The sequence below is a fragment of the Tyto alba genome, unplaced genomic scaffold (genome assembly GCF_018691265.1).
Source record: "Tyto alba isolate M040663 unplaced genomic scaffold, T.alba_DEE_v4.0 Super-Scaffold_9, whole genome shotgun sequence".
NCBI classification, from domain to species: domain Eukaryota; kingdom Metazoa; phylum Chordata; class Aves; order Strigiformes; family Tytonidae; genus Tyto; species Tyto alba.
In genome coordinates, this window is record NW_024881330.1 from 41,277,746 (window position 1) to 41,305,175 (window position 27,430).

The window sequence follows — 27,430 nt, forward strand, 5'->3', positions numbered from 1 at the left end:
CTGTACATAAAGAAAAGCGCTTGGTCAGTAGGAGACAAGTGCAATAATTATTGCAATTCCTGGCTCCTGAAGGAAGGCCACTTCCCCTCTGCAAGGCCACAATACAATGCTTCAAGTCCTCCAAAATGACATGGCTACCTTTGCTCCCACAGCCACCATACCTGCACAGATAATTTTGTGAAGCTCCAGAAAACACACACCAAGTTTGTTTAGGACCTTTAATACTAAATAGCACCATAACAAGTTGCACTTCGTTTAATGATTTTTTTTTTTATGCTGTCTTTTATGTTGTATTAACATTATTCTTGATCTTCCCTCCCAAGACAATTTGCTTTTCTAACTGATGATAATTCTCATTGCATACAAATCCACTCGTCTAGAAACGCCACCGGACTAGACTTGTTCTCTGTAATCAGTGAAGACACCTCAGCAAGTTTCTGTTGCGTTACAAGCTTTTGCCTGCCATCTGCACAGAAAAGTCTTCCCAGCAGATACAATTCTCCAGATGCACTGTTACAAGCACAAATACTTCTGAAAAAACCTTTTTCTAGGTCTTAATTGAAAAGTTACTAATACTCATTTTGCAAGATTGCCTGGTGATACAAGGTAAATTAAAAGACCATAACACAGTGGAGCACACTGAATTGATTTAACAGTATTAGCTCTTCCCAAGTGGAAAGAGTGTAAAACAAAGCAAAAAGATAACCGTTAGAAAGTGTAATGACAAGGTGACTTAGGATGGCATTATGGAGACAGGAAACCAACATTTCAATAATAAATGAGAGATGATAGATAATGCTAGAATATCTTATCAAGAGTCTCAGTACTGGATACAACAGAAAAGGAACCAACAAAAAAAACGTGAAGAGGGATGATATGATCAAAGCCAGAGGCCTGGGAAATGCTCTTTCATGCAATACTCAGAATTGATGTAAGTGGGACAAGGCTGCTTTCATCCAGGCTAGAAAAGTGACGGCACAGTACTTCAGTAGTAGGATGAGAGACGGATGGAAGATTTCACAGCATGGGCAGGCAGGGAAGGTTGCAGCTCAGACATGCTACACTGGGAAAATCGTCAAGCTATGGGCTTCCCCTGCTTCGGGGGACCTTGGGACACATAAAGCAAGGGTGGGAAGGACTGGTCAGTTTTTATTCCACCGATACTGTATTTGATCACTGCTTTTTTTGTGTCAATTTTTCATTATTATTTTAAAAGATTAACAGGTTTATGGCAGGAAAAGAAGGGTATTTTCTGATTCAAGTGGACTGGAGAAGTTTTACTTTGGGGAGAAATTATGAAACGGTTGTAAGTGCTACTTTGTCTGGAAAGATCATCATAAAGGCTCCTTAGGACACTAGGCTCTGAGTAGGCTAACTTAATAGCAAATGCACTAGCTACACAAGGAAGTGACCTTTATTGATAAGAAATATTGTGACACTTGAGGGTTTTAGAAGATCTTGAAAGCAAATTCAAGATTCCAGCTGAGCAGAGGACAACTTAGAAGAGAGAAAAATGTTAACACTTTTTTTATGTACTTAAAAATTATACAGACAAAAATCACATTTATACAGAAATATAGGTTGTAATCTAACTTTATCAGAGGCAAGACAGGCATATTCAGACTATTTAAGGACTTAGTTTCAAGGGAGAGTACATTTAAAGAAGTACAAATCACCTCAGGTGACAGCTCATGTGAAATAGGGATGTTAAGGAAATCCCACTGGACTCCAAAACTATGCTATATACAACGGGATCTGAAACAGAGTTATATCTAGTATGGGTTTGCTCTTTGAGAAGGAAAAATGCAATTTTTTTTTTTGAGGCTGTATCAGTTCTGCATTCATAACTGGGCCATCTGACTTCTCCCACAAGCGCAAAAAACTGAAATGAAACAGCAGTAAAAATTAACCTCATCAACCCGTTCCTCAGTATTAGCAACTTATTTTCTAAATTCGATAAACCACTCCATTTTGAAGACAAAATGCAAATTGCGTCCCCATAAACATAACTGTAGCTGGGTTTCTGTCTTCTTCATAAAAACACACAGAGCTTTGAAATTTTTCCGTAACAGAGCAAGAGCGCTGATGCAGTGGAGCAAAGTACAGGGTCATGCTTTGGTTGGTACTTCTGGCTGAAAGAAACCAAACTTTGTAGTGATCTCAAGCTGTTGTAACAATCTCAAGAAGTCACACCTCTGGCCCAGTGTCCTGCACAAGAGTGCCTCGTTCAGACCTGCCCTTTTGCAACTTGCAATTGTTGTTCCAACAGCACTGGGCTTGGTGTCACAGGATCCTCCAGCTGGCAGGTTTCAGGAAGAAAACAACCTACAAAAGGAGCTCAGCCAACACCTTCACGCTTAATGAAAACTCCTTTCCAGCTGTGAGGAAATGCAGAAAACTTGCACCCTGGTACATGCTGCTTCCAGAAGCTGCACGCTGCTAAAGCCATTTTGAAGCTCTAACATCAAGTCCCTAAAACCAGTAAACTCTTCCTCGGGGGACGCCACGTAAATACCCCAAGTAGCTGAACAGGACCTCTCCCTGCCAATTCCATCACCTCTGCCCTGTGGCGTTTGGAAGGGCAGGACCATGCAAGGAAGTGATGGTCACACTGGGGACGGCCCAGCGCTCGCTCACGGCTGGCAGCGCCGGGCCTCTTTGACTTGCGGGGCAGCTTGATTTACAGGCAGGTCCCACTTTTACTGAAGAATTTCCCATCAAACGTTTGCAACGTTTCCAGGTATGTCATGAAAAGGAAATGAAAAGCAAGTTTTACACTTTAAAATATGGAACAGGAGTTTTTATTCTTGCTTCAGATGGCCAAACAGCCCTTAAAATTTAAATTTGCAGCACACGTGAGCATTACAGACTTGAGAAGAAAAGGGGCTGGAGGACAGACAGAGGCAGGGACTGTTGAAAAACACAAATGTAGGAAGGGAAAGAAGAGCAGGGAAGGGAGGCTCGAGTTGTCAGGATGAACCCAATTCCTTCTTCATGCATGTTTGTGGTGCCCAACAAGACAATTTCGCCACTACCTACAGGTTACCTCTAAAGGATTTTCAAAAGACAATTGCATGGACCAAAGAAAGCAATCTATTCAAGTGCAAAAAGGCCTAACTGCTGAACTACAGTGAAACAAGCAGGGGGAAAAAAATGGTACAGTTCATAAGGACTAAATGATTTATCTGATCAATTTTTGAAAATTCAACAACAAAAAAGTTCATAACTTCCTAGTGGCTGTGACTGAAGCTCATGTGTTAAGCACAGAACTAAACAAGCTCTCATAAATAGATATTGGTTTCTTTCATCTTCAAAACAGAAATTATTATTAATATTTTTACAAGTGCTTCACTATCTTAGAAATGTCTAAGTAGCATTTCTAAGATGTTATGTCAAGACCTGTGAACAAGCAGGAAAAAGTAAATCACACATCGTATTTGAAAACAGAGCATCAGAAGAGAAAATATGGCACTGCCATGTATTTAAACAGTAAAAATTTAAATGTTTATGGGAACAAAGATAATGGTTTCTGCAACTTCAAATACAAAATCTCAGGTCTGCATGCTCTGTCACTTATCTTGGCCAAGATGTAAACAAAGACAACCTCTTCAACCCCAAACAATACAACAGTAGTAATGGTGATCATTTAAACAAGGAGAAAATTGACTTTAATGGGGGCTGAAAAGAAGAAAGAAACCGTGTTAATGCTATAAGGCAAGATGCATGGCTTTGAAGGGAAGTGATGAAGAGCTGTGGAAGTGTCCTTTTTTTCCCCACAGAGTTATCCAATTCATGCTACAAAGGATGCTCACAGACAGCTCCCTCCAGCAGTGCCCCCGAAGGTCACCTGGTGCTTCATTTGTATATGCCAAGAGACTACATGTAATTTTAGTTGTCAGCCTGGTCCAGCTTCCTAGTTTTCAGCAACACTGTCAGGCCTACACAGCTACCATGGGCTGCAGAAACATCGCTGAACACCAGCAGAGCAGTCATCATGTGTATGCAGGGCTCCAAAAAATATTTGCATAAATACAAAGTGCCTGTCGAGAGTTCTCAACTCAGGCCAGTTTCTCCATGTTTACTATTTAATTTGGAGCTATGTCTTTGAGAAAAATGGAGTCTAGCTGAGGGTGCACCTCCCTCTCCTGACTTAGAGTCTTTTGGTCTCCTCTTTCTCTCATGCAGATCTCCTTCTGGGCAATCTGTGCCCACTTAAAAGTAATGTGGACTGCAACAAAGATGTAATTATGTATAAGTAGTGCCCAACAGAAATCATCTAAGAAAAATAAAGCTTTCTTTAAAGCAATTTTATCTAGCATTTTTTATTATACAGATGTAGCACGTTATTGCGGAAGGCAAAAACATCTCAGTGGCTGCATGAGGCATAGAAAACCAGTGTGGTCCGTATGAGATGACATTTGTGTATTTAAGAAAAGTATATAAACATTCTCTCGATCCAGCTCTGATATTCTCCAGTTTGTCCTAGCCTCCAGTTATGTTTACACTGCAACCAGAAATAGCCAGGTGTATACATATCTATACACGTGCACATTCATACCTAAGGATAGGTATAAAATATGAAGTAATTTTGGATAGCAGAACCAATTAAAAAAAACCAAACCAAACCAAAACAAACAACTTGCCTAGAGTTGCAAGGCCTGCTTGGTTGGCTGTTTGGAGACTTCTAGTTACAGAATCACAGCACAGCTGAGGCTGGATGGCACCTCTGGAGATTGTCTTGTCCAACCCCCTGCTGAAAGCAGGGCCACCTAGAGCAGGTTGCCCAGGGCCATGTCCCAGCTGGGTTTTAAATATCTCTAAGGACGAAGACTCTACAAGCTCTATGGGCAACCTGTGCCAGTGTTCAACCAGGCTCAGAGTTAAAAAAAAAAGGTGTCTTCTTATGTTTAAATGGAATTTCCAGTATTTCAGTTTGTGCCCATTGCCTCTTGTCTTGTCATGGGATACCATTAGAGAAGAGCCTGGCTCCATCTTCTTTACTCCTCCCCATCAAGTATTTATATATGCCTATAATTCCATACTTAATTTTAGTAGGAAGCATAAAAAAAGCTCTGCGTAGGATCCTAATGCTTCCAGTACTATGTTCCACCAAAGCCAGAAGTAAGAGTTGCTATAAATGGCAGATGTACATATTTGTTGGAGATGAGGGAAGCATCAATCCAGTTTCAGCAAGCTTGCAAAAAAAAAAAAAAAAAAAAAAAAAAAAAAAAAATCGATGGTAATTCAACACCAGATTGATTTAGTATTTGTAGTTGTCTTCTAAGAATGGATGTGTCTTAAGAGTTAAAGAGTTAGTTGCAGACATACTTTTGATGCAAATTTAGGTGTCAGAGTCATGCTGAAGTAAAATAAGAAAGTGTAAGTTGCTTTGTAGCATATGGAATGAGAAAATACTTGCAAAAACTCTGGCTCTTCAGAGAGCTGAGAATCACAGTCGATAGTAAAGAAGCATCCCAGGTTTTCTACATGTCCTGTAGGAAAAACTCCTCATCAAGCCACGCTACAGATGACAAACCCAAATCCTGTATACTTTAGCACGGGAAGGGGGCACAATCTGCTTGGCTGTTGCTCTGTGAGGATTTAATGAGGGCACTCTGCAAAAGCTCCTGCCGGTGGAGTGCCTCTAACAGGATCCTTTAGGCACCCAGTGCAGAAAATGTGCCAAGTAGCTGGCAAAAAAAGAGCAAAATAAATGTGACTTTAAGGCATTAAGCACCCACGTGGCTTGAAGCCCTGCAGCTTGTGAAGCTGTCGAGATTCAGGTCGGTGATGTGCCACCACTGCCTGAGACACCTACGAAGAAGAGGAAGAGCAGAAGTAGCTCCTCGGATCAAGAGAGATGGATCAACAGAAGCATGGCTGGTGTGGGGTACTCACATGGAGGCCTGATGGAAAGGAGCCCTGTCTGCAGAAAGTGGTCAGCAAAGCTCATTAATCACTTTGGAAAGGCCTGATCTGGAGATGACAGGAAGATGAACAGAGATGATTACTTTCAGTAAAGGGGTAACAGGCTGAGAGAAAAAAAGCAGGTATGTCGGACTTGGAAAGGTCAAGGATAAGTTTTGCATTTGTCAGAATGAGCTTTCCAAGCAGGAGCCAGGGACATATTGCTCCAACAAATAAATAAACAATAACCCCCCTGAAATATCAAGCGTCTTTGGTAAGAGAACTTAAATTCTTCACCTGCATGCCGTCCTTGGGCATCTCTGCCTGCAAGGTATTTTTGGATATCCACCCCCCTCCCCAAAGGGAGTGGAGGCTGCAAAGATGTCAAAGAGCACTTGGGTGAATGGCAGATAGAAGCTGAAGGGCAGGAAGAGACAGATTGAAGAAAGTGAGGGAAGAAAAAAAAAAAAAAAAAAAAAAAAAAAGAGTAGGTTTGAATGGGAGAAATGGGGCAGACAAATTTAGAAAGAAGGTGGCAGCAAGGCAAGGAGAAGAGAACTGTGGTGAAGAGAAGCAAGAGGCACCAAACCACTGAAGGACAATGACACTGTCTATTTTAAGGTCCTGTTCTGTTGTACCCGCTGCGGTACCTGCCTTCCACACAAAATTAACAGCAACCGTACTGCCTCCACTGGGCTTCACCCAGCCCCGGGGAGGCAGGGGCCAAAACAGCAATCTCTGCACCCCACAATAAGCTAAAGGAAAATGGGGGGGGGGGGGCAGAGATGGACAGGACAGGACCACAGACCACAGATTGCAGTAATGGAAGTGATGTAATTTATCAAGTCCCTCATACATCTCCTGACTAGACTGCTGGTTGTAATGTCAGGGTAGAAATACAAAGCTGCACACTCATTTCCAGGTGACTGCAATGCCCAAAATACCCAATGCCAATTATGACAATGAGACAGAAGGAAATCATCCTTACCCTGGGAAGTTCGTACTGTAAGTGCTTATACTGACAAAAATAGTTATACCAATCTTATAATATTTTCCACTATTTTTAAAGGCGTTGGCAGTCACGGTTTACGATCCTAAAGCACAGACTGTTCAGCGTACCTTGCAAGCCCACAGTCTGTGGTCACATAAAAGACGCCTCATCTTTATTGTCTCAGTTTCTCCCTTCCTCTCTAGCCTTTTTCTGCCTAGATTATACAGGCAGGAAAAGCTTTGGAACAGGGGCTGTATCATATTATGCATTGGCATTACAGGCCAACATGCCTTGTTGTACTAACATCTCTGCTTCGGTATCATTACCTACAAAACCCATACCCAGACCTTAAAAGAACCAATTATAATCACAGACCCTAAACAGATGCAACAGCCAAATATTCCCAAACTTGTGAAAACATGCATAACACTGCAAACCTGGACGTTCACATTTCTCTCCAGTCAAATGGCACTAATAACGCATAGAAGTCATATTATGCATTGCATAACTTTGCCACAGAATGTGTTTCTACAGACTTCCTGATCAGGGAGCAAAACAGTCTAGTTTCTGGGCTAGTCTACCAACTTCCAAAATGCCAGGCTTCCTTAAAAGAGAGGCAAGAATTTAATATCCTTCTTTGCCATTAATTGGAATTTTGTAGTACATGCATTTGTATTAGGAAATGTATGAATGGATAAGGTAAAATCATTCTACAAGACCCAACAGATACACAGCCAAAAAAAAAATGGATGGCCATATAATCATAAGCAGTATAAATGATATAGTGCTTCAATTAATAAACCAACCTACCACTGAATTACGAGACAACTGCGTGACAGGGCATAAAACCAAATAATGTCTGTTATAGAATGGAATGGACAATTCATGTTTAAAAATGACATATTTACAAAGTGAGGATACAGGTTGGAAGCTTCAGGTGCTTCATGGAAAGGCTCTAGCAAGTAGTTGTGCCTACAGGTGGCTGAAGCACGTCCATGAAAGACAACACGACACTGAGACAGGAATCTCATTAACCAGGATTACACAGACAATAGCATCCAGGATTACTATTTGCTGGTTGTATTCTACATTAATTCTATCCAGCCACACTTAATACCGCAGGTAATACATTTAAGAACAGTTAAAATTAATCATAACAGGAGATTAAATGTAAAAATGAAAAATAATAAAAAAAAAAAAGTAATAATATCCATTTTGCTTTCAAATCACCATACCACTGCAGCTGTGAGAACTGCAAGGAAAAGACATTGCTGCTTCCATTCCCCGCTCTATAAACCACGACCTTCCTCTAAAACACTGCAAACGGTTGACACGCGGATGCCCAGAGCCAGGCATATTTCATCTGCGGTTTAAGCCTCCGACTCCACCTAGTTAGTGCCCGGAGTAACTTGTGCCAGGCGGGTGAGACCCCTGGGGGGGGGGGGGGGGCCAGGGCAGGGCAGACCACCCCCACCACGGGGCTTTGCCTGCCCCCCGGTCCCTGGGTGCGGGTGGGAGCACTGGTGCCCCCGGACTGGGGCAGCAGCCGTCTGCACACAGAGGACGCGGTCACGTTTCTCGTCCCCTTCACCAGTGCTGCTCCATCAGTGCGGGGAGAGCACCGGGGCCCTCCCAACTTACCGTACACCCTGCCAAGCCCGCGGAGGGAAGCTCGGCCGAGGGGGGCTCATCCTGCGCCTGCCCACCACCCGGCCCCAAAGTTTCCCGATTTAAAGAAAAAAAAAACAAAAAAAAAAAAAAACAAAAAAAAAAAAAAACGAGCAGGCCTTCACCCAACAAAACGCACAAAACGGGCTATTGATTTCCCATGAACTCTCCAAGTGTTAAAATAAGCATTTATAGTAGGGCTATCGAATGTCTCGACCATTTAACCAGACGTTTCATCAGCAAAATAATTGGAGTTGGTTCCAAAAAGAGAGGAAAAGGAAAAAGGAGCTTTAGGGCACAGTGTCGCTTTTCTCAATCTAATGTAAACCTTTACATATATATCACTTACTGGTACCTGACTTAAAAACTGTAAGGCATGTAAGTACAAATCCTGCAAAATAAACGCTGTGGTAATACTTTAAATCCCTACAACTGTTTTTCAGGAGTATCTCTTTCATTGCTAACAGACTACAGAAAAAAAAAAAAAAAAAAAAAAAAAAGCATTAACCTTAAGTATCATTTAAGTATCATCTTTCCCCTTTAGGCTTGGTATGGTTTTAAGTAATGCAAAATTCACTTACACACATAACAGTAAATAGACATACTATCTTAATAAATCAGAGCTAGTGTACCACTGTTTATTACAGGCACTCAGTTTACTGCATAAATCCATCTCCAGCTAGCAGCCAAAGCTACTGTTTCTGAAAACACTGCTCTTCAAGGAGTATTTACATTTCTATTGGATTATAATGAGAGTACTGGTATGACACTGAAAGTGTTAACAACATATTCATTTCTATACAAACATATGTTAAGTGTTAGATGGCGTAAATGATTCTTCCCCAGATATATACATAGATATGGAGATATCTATATATAGATATATGAAACACTTGAGACCTTGATTTTTGTATCACACTTTTGTGCTCTTATCATACATATGTGTAAACACACACACTCCATTCCTGGGTGGAAAGAAAAGTTTCCCTTTCACATAAGAAATTATTTGGAGATTTATCTACGGGGCTTGTATCAGAAATAAGAACAGTTCAGAGAGGCACACAGCAAACATGCTATGCATGCACCCCCTAACAAAGAGTAATTAAAAACTTTTACATCAGGAAACCCACCAGCAAAACTTGAATATAAAATCTCATTGAGGATAACCTGAAGTGTGCTGCATTTCCTGCAGCAACACACTGTTTATAGTTAAAATATGTTTATAGAAACAAAGATGACAACTTTTTTAGAGAGTAATCCACATGAACTGTTGCTTCAATTTGTTTTCTTTCTTTACCAATCAGAAAAATGAGGTTGTAACAAAAAGAGAAACAGTAACAAAGTAGTTTATTCCTCACTCTCAAGGCATTGCAAGTTTAAATTACACTGTCACCAGTTCTAGTTTCACAACTATCATTTTTTCTGGTGATGCTTGCATAGATCATTACAGCTCTTTTTGGAGGTAGAGAAGTCCATACCTAAATAGCTGCTGGTGCAGCATTTCAGTTCCAGTGGGTGGTGATATTATGTGTATCCACCAACAAAAATATGTTAATTTTTACAGAATTTTTCCTGCTGTGCTTTATGTTGGTTACAAATAATGATAGCTCAATACATGAAACAGAAAATATCAGCTTGAATATCTCTTGCAAATAAACTGTCTGGATATGGTAAATATATGATTCAGCTGGGAATATTACTTTTGATATTTCTTTATTACTAACATCACCATTATTTACTCCTTCATGGGATGCTGTTGCAAAGGTCATAAAGATGTAGATGAATTACTTCAGGTAAGCCTCTGTTAAAGGCAAAAGACATAGGTGAACTTAAAACCTCTTTAAGACACTTTTGGTTGGTAATTTGGAGCAATGAGGGAATATGAAACGGCCTGAGAACAAACACACCTTCACATCCTGAGTCCTCCCTGTCCAGGCTTAACTGTTACTGTGCAAAAATGCCGTTTTCCAAGTCTGCATTGAAGAAAACAACTTTGGAAACAAACCCCAGGTGAACATAGACACCAAGGTAACTATTTTAGTCTACAGAAAAAATTCGAAGAAACTGGTACCAGCTGTAATTAAACCTCCCAAATACTTCTCCTTTCGAATACGCCATCACAAACAATAAAGCATGTGTGCCCGTTGTACCCACAGCCATATAAAGTTAGCAACTGAATAAATGCCCACTTTTAAGGGTATCTACTCCAGAGGCAACAGAGTTTCATACCACATAGTTTAAAAGTGAACAACTTAAATTTTGCTTTGGTTTATACAATGGGAAAAAAACACCTTCATGGATAGGTGTGGAGGGAAGGGTCAAGACTAACACCAAAATAGCTCTCATTCCTAACACCTTTCTGATCCTGGCTGAGACAATCTACTCGTACCTCAGACGCATGGTGGCAGCCAGCCAGCCAGATGACTGGTGACTTAATATACAAGTTCATGTGGGCTCTGGAGTCTGACACAGGCAAGGGCATTAACTTTGAAGTCTCAACAGTCAGTCTCAATATTCAAAAGTCGTCAGATGAGGCATGACTACATTAAGAGGCTTTTATTTATATATATATATATATATATATATATATATATATATATTTCATGCTTGCTGCCTCCTGTTCTGAACAGCTTTCACTGTAAAATACGCTCATAAATATGCATGTTTTTTATAGGAAAAGTTGTGATCAATTGATGCGTAGGTCAAGTATGAAAAGAACTTAAATGAGTATGACGCTATGGTAAATACCATAATAGCCTCAAAATCACGGATTAAAAGATTGGCATGTATATCTTACTTCATTCTACTGCTGAAGGCAGTTCTGACACTAAACAAGGCTTTGGGCCAAAATTCAGCCTTTGAGAACAATACAGCTATATATATAAACATATATATCTATAAAATACATGTGTGTGCAAGCAAAGGATATACTGCAATCTACCAGGCAGAGTGGCTTTAGTTTCATTTTGAAAGCCACTTAAAATAAAACCCAGTGGATGAAACAAAGAATCCACCCAAACATGAAGGCTCCAGCATCTTTGTTGAAAGAACAATAGCATATTACTCTTCATCCCTCTATCTTGTTGCAAGAGAGCCATCAAGATAGTTATTGCTGTGATCAAATTAAAGAACACTTCACAGAATTATTCTTTAAACTAATCACTATTTATAGAGCTTTATCTTCACATGCCAACAGTTATAAATGCTCTAATTCAATCGCTCTGCAGAAAACATCCCAATAAAAGAAATATTCCCATTAGCATAACAAAAGGCAACCAGTAAAATCACTCACATGCACAGGCTCAAAATTTCAAATGAAAGCAATATTCCTGTATAAATGCACTCTATTTTTGGACGAAATCCACTCTAATGATATGTTTTGTAATCTGATGACTCTCCCACCGGAGTACACCCGATATTAATGAAAGCAAGATCAAATTAAACAGATGACATGATTAACAGTATTCATTTCATGCATGACTGTTTTACCGGAGAGATAAAGACCTGAAAGTAATTACCACCAAGTAAAACTCCTTCACTGACCTCTCTGTCTCCGACTAAGCGGTCCTGAAGTACTGATGTTTCACAACAAAGACCAGTGCCTTTCATCTGTGGGCTTCCTCTTACGCTCCAAGCTGAGCACCTCTCCCGCTGCATGCACACAGTACCTCTGTATCTATGTCTGTAATGCAGCATAAAGATTACTGGGGAAACCTATCAAACCGGCAGGCAGCACCCTCGCCCGCCAATAAGCGCCAGGCACATGCAGAATCCAGCACATGCTCGCTGGGGCTCGCCGACTGTCACCGCTGCTTAGCAGGCTGCTAATCTAATTATAGCCCTTCGCCGTAGCACAGGGCTGCCGAGGCACCGAGCACTGAACAGATTGCACCTTTTAGCCAAAAGCATCGATGTTTAAGGATTGTTATTTGTCTGGGTGCATAATGATAAAATTCCCGTTTGGGTTTTGTTTGGTTTGTGTGCGTGGTTGGTTTTCTGACTGATTCGTCTACGAGGGGGGGGTTTGTCTCCATCTCCGAAAAAAAGGATATTTAGAAGTGCTCCTTCAGAAGCTGACCACTTGTAGTTTGCTAGGTCTATTAAGAAGAGACCAAAAAAAAAAAAAAAAAAAAAATGCAGCAGTTTATTCTGCCAGTGGGAATTCTTGTTTTGAAGGTACACATTACCAGCATCATATACACAGTAGATCTCAGATCAGTTTCTGTACAGTACTTCACAATCTGCAGTGTAGACCTCAGATCAGCAAGGCACCACACACATGCTTCCAGCACACAGTAGCCCTACAGAAGTTAACAGGACCCCCCCTGTCCTTTACATTTACACGTGGGCAGATACTCAGATGACCCGAGGCCTTCTGTGTGCATTGGCACATAATGTCCCAACTAAGCTTTCATGAGGCTATGGTGGAAATGCCAAGGAAATTTTTGCCATTATGCAAAACAACTGAATTTATTTGGAAAATGCTATAACGAAATACTCATGATAAGCGTGGGGAACCAACTCAAGTAAGCCTTACACGCATCTTATGAATATGTAAGTCCACAAAACTAAGGAATGTTATGATCTAAGAAGCCATTGTGTATTTGACAGATGCTGAGCGCTTCTACAATATCAGGTAAATAATCATGAAAAAAAAAGATACAGGCACCTGTAGTTTAGTCTTCCCTGATAGTACATTTCAATTAACCTTTGCTTTGATTAGCACAAATCAGAAAGTCTTCTGAAGTTTCCTGTTCCCATGTGGCATACAATCACCTTAGCTCCACACAGACCAAAAGGTTTTCAGATGTCAGTGGCAAGGAGGTAGCACATGGCCTGTTTCTCAGAAGCGCCAGTGCCAGCTGTCTCTCATGAGGTACGGTACATTTGTCATGATCAATATTGCCAAAATATCACAATGCTACAGCATGATACATATATAAACTTTACAACACATTTTTAAGATGTTAAAATGTTAAGTTGCACATAAAATACATCCATAAACATTACACTTAAAAGACCCCAAACCCCACTGCGATAATGAGTTCCTATGTGACCACATCAGCATTTTTCCTAATTCTTTACTCTTACCGCCAGCACCATACAGTATCAGGTACAGTCCAAGTGCATGATATTAAAGGTTGGTTATAACGATTTTTATCTATCATACTCACTTCAATACAAAAATGATTTAAATGTTCCTTAATGGAACAATACTTCCATGTGGTAACAGTGCAAGACCGTATTTTTTGGCAATATGTAAATAGCTGTGTCACAGCTTTCTTAATCTGCCAGTGAAAATTGCTCATAAAGAGTAGCTCTGTGCTAGAAGAGGACTCCATCTCTGTAAGAAAAATGTTCTCAAAGCTATATATGTCTAGAAATAAAAATGAAATGCAGGAAGAGTGACATTTTGCTCCTGCATTCAACATTCAGTCAACATTAAGTTTTGTGTCGCAATAAACGAAGGCGGCTGTTTTATTAACTCTTCCTTTTCAGATTACATCACCTAAGGAGCTCATCAATTTTTATAAACTGTGCTTCTTCCAAATACTATAGAACATTCCAAGTCTTTAAGCAGTACTGCTTGAAGCCAGAAAACTAGGTACTTCATGAATAAAGAGGCAGGAGGGGCAGTTATGCAGCGGTTAAAATCTTAACTTAAAAAGAGTTCAAGAGACATGAAGAAGAGGTGTGCAATTCAGACGATCAGATTCACAAAGATTTTTCTAACAACATTTTGCCAAAGGGAGCAACAGGGGAACAAGACCAACAGCCTTGACGCTAGTCCTCTGATCCAGCTATTGGGAGCGCTCGTGTTTGCTAAGCAAAGGAAAAGACACGCACAAAATAAAGACAATCATAGAGACTTATATCAATTTTTTAATCCAACCCACATTCACAGACCACCAAGGCACTTATGACAGGTGACAAAATGAACAAGAATCCTTACATAGGTATCAAACAGGCTCCAGCTGCCGCAGGACTCTCAGTTTTGGCTCCCTACCATGCAAGCTGCTAAGCCTACGCGTCCCCCCCCTCTGCCCAGCAGCTCCTCGAGCCCTCCCTGCTCCCTCCTGCGTGGGGTCCAGCACCGGTCCCCAGCAGCCTCCTGCCTCCTCCCCACAGAGCTGCTGGCTCCAAGGGCAAACACAGCCCACGTCCCCAGCAAGGGCTGCCCCGGCAGCGTGCTCTCAACGTACCACTGCAGCAGGGTGGTTATTCTAGGAGTTGCTTCCTTTTTTTTTTTTGCTGATGCGATGATGTGCTGGGCAAGGAAGGCAGCGCTGCAGGTCTGGATGTTTGCAGCCAGTGTGAGGGCTCCGTGTTGTGCAAAAGCAGGCGGCTAAAACTCTGAGGACAAGGCAAAGCTCCACCAGCCTGTCCTACGTCTGTGGTGGCCACGCACAAGCAGCTGGACCAGGCACCGGACCTGTGACACGATACAGCCACGAACAGGCGTGCCAGCAAGAGAGGCCAAGAGAGGTTTCACGAGGACGCTGTCACCAGAGACTCCTCAGCTCTTGGAAATGAACAAATTGTGAAAGTTATGCGAGTTGGCCAATATTCGTCAGACTTTCATCGAAAGCAAAAGCCTGTCCCTGGCACAAGTTATCTGCCTGTGCTAAGCTTCAGGTTCCTGCTCCTCCACGTGGAAACAGAAGGTCTTTACAATGTTTTTCGAAATTAAAAGCAAGTTAGGTTTTCTCTAGCACTGCGTCTTGACGGAACAGTTTTGGTCAAAATTTTCCAGAACCATACGGTTTGAGGCAGATGCCTGTCACAGAGGCCAGGAGAGAGGAAAACCTATGGCGGATGATGAATTCATCATATGACACTGAAACCAGCACCTTACAAGTGAAAACTGCCTAGCTAGCACATTAATGAATTTTACATGCCATTTAGACATATCTAAGTGAATTAACAGAGAGATTACTATTTTAGGAACAAATAGCTTTTTACTAGGTTATGATCACCTGTATAAGTGCGTATATATCCAATTATTTCAATATAAAAATATTTATAATAAAGAATTCCTGATGTGTCTTGCAACTAAACAGATTTCACTCTGGATACTACTTAACCTTTGACTCAAATATACCAAATATTGCTTGGAAACTGCTACCTCAGTTACTTAATTAGATTCTCCAAAGTATAGTAAACATACGGAATGAAAATGAGTTGAGCAAAAAGGTTAGTGAATCAACATGCTGCATTTCTAAAGGAAATAGTGTGCGTATTTCCAAGCTGTAGCCTTGAGAGTTTGAACAGAACCAATTACTCTAATGAACATTTTACTTGGTTTGATGCATTCATTAGACTTTTAGAAGCTAAACCATCCCATGATTATGTATATATAATGACAACAAAATCTTAGTATTTTTACGCTACTTTTTCAATTTACACAGATTAAAAGATAGAGGGACAATTTTCTCTTCCACAATTTTTGCTACATTTCAATCTTCCTTCCCAAGGAGATTTATCTAGTGTTATTTTCTTTTTCTTTTGAAAACTACCTTTGACTTCCCAATAGTTATTTATTGGGCTCTTTCCTTTCTTAGCAAGTACTTGGTGGAGTTTGGGAAGTCTGCAAATTGGTGGCAAACTCATCATACAACCCATTTATTCGTGAAAGAAAATAAAACATGGGCCTAGTGTTTGCCATATAAACTTTTCTCAGGAAGTCACAAATGCTAGGCCTCAGTGTGGAAAAACTTATGTTCATTGTACAGAGCACGAGGACATTCCTTGGATTGATCCTGATTTCAGTTGGTAAGACAGCAGTTATCTGTACACGTGTGCATGTATGTGTGTGTACAGGACAATGCTATCAGTCACGGTTTGAAGTTGGTCAGCTAACCTACAACTTCGGGGCTTTCTTTTCAAATATGTTAATCATATCCCTGAACGCCCAGACAGCACTCCTCTGAATGCTTAATAACAGGCAGAGATGCCTCGATATTAAAGCCAGAGGTTCTCTGCAGGATGGCAGTAAGGCTGATTCCTACAAAGTATTTTTTATAGCATTCATATTCACTTATTTCTAAGAATCACAAAAAAACAAACAAACAAACAAACAAAAAAATCACCCTCTCCCACATTCCAAAAGACATTCCCATCCCTCACCTCCACAGACCTACATATTGGCAGTATCCTCCCTGAAGACCTGACTGACTGAAATGAAGACGTCAGTACGTCACTGCCACCACGGAGAACCAGGGGAGGAGCAGGTAAGATGTTGATGAGGTGTGTTTCACACTACCACTGATGGATGCAGTAAAGAAGGATCTGAAGTGAAACCTGCAGGAGGTTTAACATGCTGAGCACTTGCATTTTGGCCACACAAACTGATTTGGAAGAACACAGTATTATTCCATTGGTATCTTTAAAAACACAGAAATCCCAAATTCAAACAACAGGTCATTCACAAGACTACACATCAACCTGAAACATGCTTCCTGTCACACACCACTCCAACACATTTCCATCCCAATGTCGACCTTCCATTGCTCCTCAAGTTTCTTCCATTTTTCTTTCAGTGCAATGTTTTCTTCTGCATCTATACCGTATTTCAGCAAACACCTCAAACTATACAAACATCCTTCATGCCGTCTTGTCTTTCCGCTCGACTTATTTTTCCTTCCATTACCGTTCCTCACAGCTAGCAGCACGGATGTGGGATGAACTGTCCATTTCAGAAGGCAACACCCCGGTCAGCACAACTGAGACCTGAGCAAGACCAAAACATGTGTCTCCTTAGCCAGCACTTCATGACCTCTGGCTGACCAGCTAGATGGTCACGAAGTTGGGGAACTACAGAAAGGGACCACACTGCTTATCACTAAGACAACAAGCATAAGAAATAGCCTTAAATAGCACATTCAGGCCATGAACACCATATAGTGCATGCCTGACATACATAGAATTTATGATCGTGACCCTAGAGAGCTAACTAATGTAAAATATATTCAAGAAAATGAAGCCTCTGCTTCCAAACAGCCAAGTGAGAAAGACACATTAGCAGACTGTAACAGATTTTAAAAGAGAGCAATTAAAAATGAAATATGACTGATATAAGATGCTGAAGTCCCAACACAAGGTATAATGCAAAAATTCAACAGCTCACAAGGACATGGGAGGCTAACACTACATTGGAACAAGCCACAAAAGGGCTTCATAAGTGGAGTTACATTTTTAGTACTTGATGTGGTAAAAAACAGGGATCCTGAAAGCGTCACTTAAGCCAGAAACCTGACAGACAAGCACAGATTTTCCTCAGTGGAAAAGCAGAAAAAAAAAAAGAGTTTGCACTATAGTGAGTATACTTCCAGTACCTCCACATTATTAATCTTCATTACCACTGCTGGCACTTTCTTCTCCTTCTCTATTTAGTATCATTTTCACTATGACTGCCTTACTGCAATGGATGACACAATCTGATGCTGAGTATATCTAACTGAGATATCTATAGATTGGCCTAGGAAAACTTTAAATGCAAGTCTTCCATTAGACGACAGGTGTAATTTTTCAAAAATGCTATGCTGCAAAGAACACAAGAGCTGAAGGATGAAGTGTAGCATTCCTCACTGGAGGAAAAACCGTCAGACTTGCTCACTTCTGTAATTAAGAATAGTATTTCCAATTCTAAGTAGAAAGTGTAGCTCAGAGGTTTTCTTTGATCTTGCATGATGACAATGAAAACCCATCAAGCTATCTAAAGCCCATTGTTTTTTTATCCTTCAAAGACTGTTTTCTGCTCTCTTACATCTTTCTATGCAAGAAGTTGTTTAAATTGAGCTGAAAGATGCAACTAGAAAGCAAGTCAAGGTGCGACTGTTGGCACACGAGGTGGTTCCTCACCGCTGATAATGCATACAGGCACTTGCTCAAAACCCGCCCTGATGCCAGCCAGGATGCTGGGAGCTCAGAGACTGCAAACCTTAGAGACTTCAAGTCTCCAGCCCACACCCATAATTCAGAGTTTCAGAGCAACTCTCAGATCATATTACTTTACACAAGAGTTGAAGATATTCCGCACAATGAATCCAAGAAGAAAACTAGTTTTGAATGCAGTGGCTTTGGTTATCATTTCAAGGCTAATACGTTTGAAGACAGCCTATTAAACCTCGAGCCTTTTTAGCCAAATGTAAAATAAATGTAGATTTTAATCTTAGAAAGATTGTTAATTTAATAACTAGAAATTGGGTCCATATAAAACCAGCAACTGTGACTCGCCATACCAGAACACAGTCTCATGGTCTTCTTACAAGAAACCAGAAGCATTTTGCTGGCACAGATGAAAAGCCTCTCCAGGAAGAGAGACTTAATTATGTAATAGAGCCAGCCAAAAACCCTTTCATGAAAGAGTTTTCAGGACTCTTGTTCCATATAATGCTCCTGAAGAAGAGCATACTTGCATCTCAGGCAGCTCACAGACCTAGCAGTTAGTGGGGCTGATAAGGTCCCAGACCATTCCTCCAGAACCGCTTGTGGCTTTTATCCAATGCTCTAACGCAAAATCAGCACCCAACTCACGTAACTAGGGCTATGAAAAAATAGTATAAATGGGGACTGCCACCCCTTAAGCCTGGAGACTCCCACTCCTTGTTTCACACCCTGTTCTGACCATTTGAGCAGATAATCCCCGCCCCGGATGGTGCTCCAGCTAAGGTGAGGTGGAGAGCAATGATCCTACCAAAACTAGCACAGGAGCTAAGGAGTGCTCGGAAGAAAATGGGAAATATGCACCAGGGGAACTCTGTCACATCCTGGAGACAAATTACTTACTGGTCTGCCTTCTCAAACCTTTCTTGGGCAAAATAGCAGGCATTTTCTTCACCTTCCTTTCCAAGGCCTGGGGGCAAAAAATGCCCCCAATTTCTCCACAGCACACATCTGCGAGTGTAGTAGCCTCACACAAGACACCACTTGTGATACTACTGCTATTGATAACCAGAATTCCTTCAGGTGTCCATCCTTACGAAGAGCTGACTGCTCAGAGGACCAGCCCCAAATCAGATGGAGCCCTTTTATTCCTTTGTCCCAGCTGCAAAATCCCCGGCATTCCCAGGACGGGTTTCTAAAAGCACAGTCATCAGGATCGTCAGTATCACATTAAACAAAATGCAAGTACGTAACAACCTTTGTCTCACTGGCACTGTAATTTAAACCTGCTGACACACACATCGTTTTAGTGGTTATTTTTTGGCAAGAATTTATATCAACAGAAGATTAGGAATAAAGCAGGCTAATGGTTATAGGTCTGAACCTAGTCTTCACTGCAAACTCAGATACATTTTGTGAGCACAAGTATGCCTCACCTCTTCTAATAGTATACCACGTCAAGGACAGCACATTTTTCAGATCATTGGTTTCCCACTACATCAAGTGGGTGAGATCTCTGTGGTGAGTCCCAAACACGTCAGAGGTGAAAAGGGAAAATCAGTAATCCCATGGCAACATGACCTTAAGAACACAACAATAATCCTTTTTTGTCCCTACAGAAATTAGGTACAAACACAGGAAAACAGGGTCAAAAGGCAAGCACTCAAAATTAAGTCAAGTCAGAACCGGAGCGTTCAGTCTGTCTCAAACATGTAACTCCTACATACTCTACAATAACGTAGTCTTTACTGATCTGAACAAGAAAGTCTCTCCTTGCTCCCCAAGCTTCTGCCTTAATCAGAGTCTAAAGAAAAAGCTGCTCCAAAGCTAATTGGCAAATAAAATAGACACGGATATTTTCAAAGCAAATTCCAGCAGTCTATAGTCAAAACATAAGCAGCATAACCACAGTAAAAGGGCTGCTAGAGAAGGGAAACATGAGCAAGTTTCAAAGTTGCATAAGTGTTTAACAGTGGCTTCGCTGTACGCCTTATTAATATTTTACAACAGAAACCATGTAACTACGAAAAACACTGCATAACTTAAAAAACACCGTAATTTCAATACCCAGTTGGACTGCCACATGCAATCCCACTATATCCCACCCACTAGAATAAATATTTGTATTTGGAAGGACCGAGGGGAAGTGATGTAAATAACCCCGTGCATAGTACTGGGCTCTCACAGTGATCAGTTCATCACACAGGCTACAGCATGTGCACGGCTAACCTGCAAAATCTACCCATTTATCTCAAAGTATTCAAGCTATTCTGAGTACCTATAACTGCCCAATTTATATAATTCCACATCTCCTTCATTAAAAACAAATTGAAACAGCTTTGAAATATTGATGCTGAGAAGAATTTAGAAGGCTTATTTTCTCTTTGGGTACTTGGAATATAATCATCTCTTGTGGTAAACTAGTATACTACATCAGGCAACAGTAGCTTCTGCTGTTGTTTTGCATCTCCTCAATAAAAACAGACCTAAACCCAACCAAATTAGATCTATGATTTCTTTTTTAAAATTCTACTTTATAAGTCATGGTAAAGAATTTAACTATGTTCAGAAGTTTATACTCATTCAGAATTTGGGATTTAAAGTGACTTTTACACATCTGAGAGTGCATAAATAAAAAAATCTGAAAATTATCTTTCACATTTATATTTTGCAGTAATCAAAAAATTTTTTGAGGTCTCTACATATTTTTTCAACTTCCAAAACTAGTGAAAGAAAGGATCTGGAGTAAAACCAGAGACTCCTTGAAGTCTTCCCAATTATATCACATATTAGAATATCTCATGTTTCTCAAGCCATGACATCCCTCCAGCCTTCCTGCAGCTGAAGTCTGAGTTAATGTTTAGCAGAACTTATATGTAACTTCCTCAAGTAAATAAAAATAGAAGAGGAAAAACAACCAAGCCAAACTAACTGGGGATATGTGAGATGGTCTGGAGATCAAAAAAAATAAAGCCTAAAATCTGTAGAAGCTGCTGGTGCATGCCTGCACTTCAGAAGTCCATTATGTCAAAAACCCAAACAAATAAAAAAAAAAAAAAAGTAACAATAACAACAAAAAACAAACAAAACCCAAAACAAAACAAAAAAAAAACCAAACCAAAAAAAAAAAAAAAACCAAAAAACAAACAACCAAACAAACAAAAAAAACCCAAAGATAAATTGAAACAGCACACGTCCAAAAGAAGAGGGCAACAAAATCTATACCTAACAGGTATTAATAGGCAGAGAACTCCAGAAAACAAAGGATGCCTTCCAGGTGACAGTATAACTTCACCCACCTCATCATCTTTCAGAGCCTGATGGAGGCAGATCTACAAAATTTGTGAGGAAAAACAGGTAAAAGTGTCATTCTTGTATACATTATTTGCATCTACTACTACAAATCCCAGGGGAACTTACCCATAACTATTTTAGAAACAACATTATCCAGGCAAGATCCTTCCCAGCAGCAACACAAGCAACAGCTCATACTTGACAACTGTATTTCTTGCAGCGTGGACATAACTTTGCTTTACAGATAAATAGATTTCATTTACATAGCCTTCAAGGCAACCAGATGGAAAACCAGTATTGATTTCTTGTCTGGCCCCCTCCAATTCAGCATTTGGATCTAGTGAGCTAAAATGGCAGACACCCCGACCCCGTGGTTAAATACCACAGTCTGTGGCACACGGCATTTCCCCAGGGGAGGAGGAAAGCAGTTAGGGCTAGGGTCATGCCTCACCAAACACCAGCCACCAAAACGAAGGCAGACCCCACTGCAAGTAGCAGAGAGAAGACACCTCTTCTTAAAAATGGTATCACCTCCAACTTAAAAGCGTAGCCTGTTGGCAGATGGGGTTAAGTATTCTGTGTTTGAAGGTACTGTGAAAAAAAAAACAGAGGACTTATCCTCCACATGCCCTGACCATCAGAAGAGCGAGCCTGTGAAGAGCCTGCAGAGGCTGTACTCGTGAGAACACTTCCCACGTTGTTTTGGGTTTTTGTTTTTCTAAAACATTAATGAAACTCACTGTAGCTTACAACTGAGAAAATGGAGATAGAAACAACGATAAGGAGATAGAACAAAGCTAAATATAGGCATAGTTACCTGATGCTTTAGATAACTGGTGAGTCATTTGAGTACTTGCTCTAGAATTAAAGCATTTGAAAATTAAAGGCTGCTGGTGTGCAATCTTATAAAATGGAAGACGATGTTATGTGCATATCTCATAGGCCTTTTTTAATCCCCTCCTCCCTAAGATTATCTGTATTTTATGTTACAAGATTAATCCATTTTGTTCTTTATACAAAGTTCTTTAACACAAGAAGTACCATTAATTTCAAGAGACTGAAAATATTAAGCTAACAAGATATAAAGCTATCATCATTCAGGTCTCTATATAAATACCTCCTTCTGCTTCCCTTAACACTGAAATTTAAAACACTGTGACTAAAATAGGTGAGTGCAGCAACTTGGCATAATCATAAGCAATAGTTCAAGAAAATGTGATCTAATACTTGTAATTTAAAATTATCTTGCAATCTGACTTACAAAATAAAGAAAACAAAGATATCATTCAGGTGAGTCAACATTTTCATTACAGGCTGCCTATCACAGTGAAAACTCAAGTAAACGAGCATTGCAAAAGAACATGTTCTTGTAGAAATAAGTTATCAAGCTGTAACTCAAAACAGTCACAACGTATGTGTGGTACATATAGGTTTATTAATTTTCTTCGAACCTGTTCTTGTTAGTAGAACACATAAGAGAAGACAGGTAACCAACAGAAAGCTCTGCAGAAGACAAAACCCTGCTGGAATAATCCACAGGTAACAGAGAACTTCATATTTAGAATTGAGGCAAATGTATCAACCTTGGATATCACAATGATTACATTTTAATGCCAAACAATTTTGGATGGAGATAATTTAAATCACATTGAAATGACTGACTAATTTCTGGCTGAGGTCATGTATCTTAGACTTGCTTTGCTTAAGCAGTCCACCACTGAGCGCTTCTGATCAAGTACTGTTTATACGACACATGAGAAAATACTTCACTCCTCTGAAAGGTTTACAGCACCTAATCTAACATAAATTACAAATTGTGGCTGCAACAGGCAGCCACATTTTTTTTTTTATTAGAAAAAACAATATTAAACAGATCTATGCATAAACATGTCTCTTTCTGGAAATTACCTTACAGATCATAAAACTATTTTGAAGACATTGGCACGTATAAATCGGGGAAGGCTGATCTAGGTTCCAGATTGTGCATTTATCTAGCATAAGTATTTATACTTATTAAGTCTATTAAGAACCCTGTTATCAAGAAGATTGTTAACTGTTGGGAGTAAACAGGCTCTTCTCATGCCATGGTGCGATAGTAGGAGGACTCAGGGACAAATATGAAAAAATAAAATCAGATGTGATTGAGTCCACTGAAAAATTATTTTATTGAAGTCTAAAGAGCACAAAGAATTGAAACCAGGGAGTCTCGTACTAGCTCCTCAGGAAAAATTAAATAGGGATTCTTTTCATTCAACACACACACCGAGAAACCCTAACAGATCTGAGTGGAAGCATTTAATTTCATTGCATAGCAGGTAATTCTAGATCACCCACCATGATAACCACCGTGACATTAGCTACCCTTATGGAAGGATAAGGATTGTCTTGAAAAGCTGCATTTGGTGGAATGATGCAACATCTGTCAAGCTGGGAAACAGCCCCAGAACTGGCAATCACAGTGGTAAACTTTCAGGACAGAAGTCCTCCACTGGCAGTCCACTTAAAGCTCACCACGTTGCATGTGAAGAGAACACCTTCCAGCCACAAAGAGCTTTTTTCAGCGCAGTAAACATGCAGCGACTGCCTCCTGAAAAGCTCAATGCCCCGTATCGCTACTGGTCAGCGCTAACCAGGGTTAAGTGAAAAATCTACAGTAGGCACTTAATGCTTGAGATTATCAATCAATTGATTAATGTGACCTACTGGCCCCATTTTGTATGTCTAGTCCCTTATGCAACCATATCTGGTACATGCAACAGTAGGGTTATTCCACCTAATGCCTTAATTCTGTAAGCTTTCCCACTCAGACAGGGTCCCCCAAACCTTTCTGTTGAACAAAAATTAGGTTCACCACAGGAGTTAAATTCCTTTACAATAAGAGAGAAGATTCAATATGATCAGAACAGAAAAAAACCAATCTCTGTCAACTATTACATGTTTTTGGAATATCCTCCTTCATAAATTTAAGTTCATCTTCCTTTTAAAAATTTTACAAAGTCCAAAATTTGGTGGTTGTTGGATTTTATAGCTCTGTCAGGGAAGTAATAAAAATTGCGTAACTAGTATTTTGACAGTGTACTTCTGGCAATTAATGTAGCTGAAAATTTAATCACCTCTGAAAATGTATCCACTAAAGAAACAGCAGGAACACCTAGTTTGTTCAGTTATTAGGGCATAAGGGTAGAAGATCTGTGCATCTCCTAGGAGAATAAACTTCACAGTTGTCACAGCTGAAAGAAAAGATTCCAAAAAATCAAAGCTTGCAACTCATCTTGAGTCCTCTATGCATATCAACACTGACTAGTAGCTGGGAGTTTATCAAACTGTTGGTAGTTGGTTGGGTTTTTTTGTTTTGTTTGGGTTTTTTTTAAGAGTTTAACTGTAAAAAAACAATCATGAGAAGATGTAGAGGCAATTCACACACCTCTGCCCCTCGAGCCATCTCCTCTAGAGAAACTGACTGCAGAAATTCAGGTCAGCGTGAGACAATGTAAAAGCCACACAACCCCTTCACGTACCTGCGTGGCTTCCAGCAGTGAGTGCCCAGAGCCACCCGGGAGACAAGGGACAGCTCCAGACAAGGACCGCGAGGGTCAGGACAAGGAGCACTTCACCGGACACTGTAATCCACGGTGAATGCAGCTCTCCTCCAGCTGGCACCCACGCAAAGCACTGACTCTGATCCCTGGACACTCACCTATATGCTCAAAGATTTTCCTTCCTATCACCTTTTTCTTCACCACCTTGGTTCGGAGAGGACTAGTAAAGAGTGAGACCTGACTGATTTTTTTTTTAATCTCATCTCCTTCCTTTTCCTAGGTCAGAACCTCAGCATTACATAACGGAAAAGCCTAAGACCACAAGATGATCCTCCTAGTAGCGTGGGGCACCTTAAGGTCTGAAGGCCATATGCAACGCAGGCAAAACAGTGCTGGAAAAGGTAATTTATTTCTCTTTCTGCCATTGATGACCTTCACGTGACTACTTCTCTGAGAAAACACAAAGCACTGGATACAGGAACTCCAGCAAGGACCTAACTAAAGCCCAGAAATATCTGGAAAAGCAACAACAAATGGTGAATTGATATTTACAAAAGTTTGTGTGAACTAAATAGAAGTCTGAGATTTAAGATGGGCAGAGTTCCCTGGGTACGATTTCATGGCAAAAAGACTTTCTTGCAGTTTTAGGAGTGCAATTGTATATAGCTATACATAGAGACATGATTGTCTTCATACTATTCACTGACCTCTCTCAGTATCCCAGCAAGCTTTGCAGTCCTCTTTTTCCCATCAACTTCAGATATAGTTCACCAGTATCACAATAATTTGGCTGGGTCTGAAATCCTCTGAGAAGCATAAAATGAGCAGAGACCAAACAAAAAAAAATGGAAGGAGATCACTCTAGCAGTGAAAGAACGATTCATCTTATAAAATCTTAGCCCTTCTCTCTGCTTCTTGCAACTTTCCATTTTCTAGATAATGACTGTGCTAGAGTAGCAGAAATGGAAGGAATAGTAGCAGTATAAAGCACCAGTTCAGTAATCAAAAACTCTGCTAAAAATTACAATCATCATCTGGAAACAAGAAAGAATAAAGACCACATGCGTATCGGTCTCAACGGTGAGCTGCTGTTATGAAGCCATCGGTGATGGGGGTCTTGGGCAAAGGCTATCCCAGGAAGAGAAAAACATTATATGAACTTTCAGTAAACTGGAGACGCACAACCTTTTCCTCTGAGAAACAAAGTTAAAAGAACAGCAGGACATTTAACCCAACTGAAGAAGGCAAACCACCACCAATTTCAAGCTACATTCTCAACTACTCTAATGCCTTCAGCAGAGATACTTCAGCAGACAATCAAAATGAGAACTTGCACCTTCCAGAGGTGCACAGTCACCAAAAATTGTATTAGCAAGAGAATGTACTTTACTTACCAACATGTCTCCTTTGACTCAGGAGGGACACACCTGTTCAAAAACATGGATCGAAGGAAACAACTGTTCGTTGTAAGGTACAAGATTTCTGCAGCTCATACGAAACACACATGAAGCCGATCACATGTAACACATAACGCCGCAGGTGTTACCTGCAGCATAATCCGTAAAATGGGTATACACCAATGAATTCATGCATCAGTATTCTTTGCACAGAAGCACAGTCATATTTTTATATCATGTAGCAAAGCTGCAGCACAGTGTAAAAAAAGTTGGTGCCAGCAGAGGGAGGCAGTTGCTCTCCACAACATGCATCTTCACATTCCCCGATGCACAGTAGGAAGCCAACCAGTTTGTTTTTGTGGAAGTGAACTCACCCCTCAGCCATTGTGTAAAAGTGGCTTTAAATCAAGCTGTAATTAGACTTTGCTGTATTTAACAAAACCCCTCTTGTTGCTCCTCCTTTTCAGCTCTAGACAGGAAATAAATGCATTCGTGAAAGAAAAAAAGCGAAAAAGTTTATGCCTCTTCCCGGAGCATGTCCTGGCACACATGCAAACGTAAGTACAACCCAGAAAACAATAAGCTTATGGGACACTCAATCTTCACATTACATAGGAACACAAAGATGTCTCAGCTGGCCCACAGTTAAACATCACCTCGCTTTTATCAATATTCTGCTTCACCACATTAACCTTGTTAAAAGATACTAACAGTCCAACACTTGGAGTCCAGCTTTTCTTCATAAATTT

The 27,430-nt window shown here is 40.4% G+C and overlaps 1 protein-coding gene across 6 annotated transcripts in view; it reads right to left on the reverse strand.

Annotated features, from left to right (window-relative positions):
* The window catches only part of FAM110B (family with sequence similarity 110 member B), a 114,659-nt gene that overhangs the window by 49,480 nt on the left and 37,749 nt on the right, over positions 1-27,430 (reverse strand). Inside the window, exon 1 of one of the 6 annotated variants that reach the window (XM_032994407.2) lies at positions 12,110-12,231. The exons of the other annotated variants lie outside the window; for them this stretch is intronic. The gene's annotated coding sequence lies outside the window, so the exon portion shown is untranslated. Of the gene's footprint in view, positions 1-12,109; positions 12,232-27,430 lie in introns of those variants that run through there. 6 annotated transcript variants of the gene reach the window in all.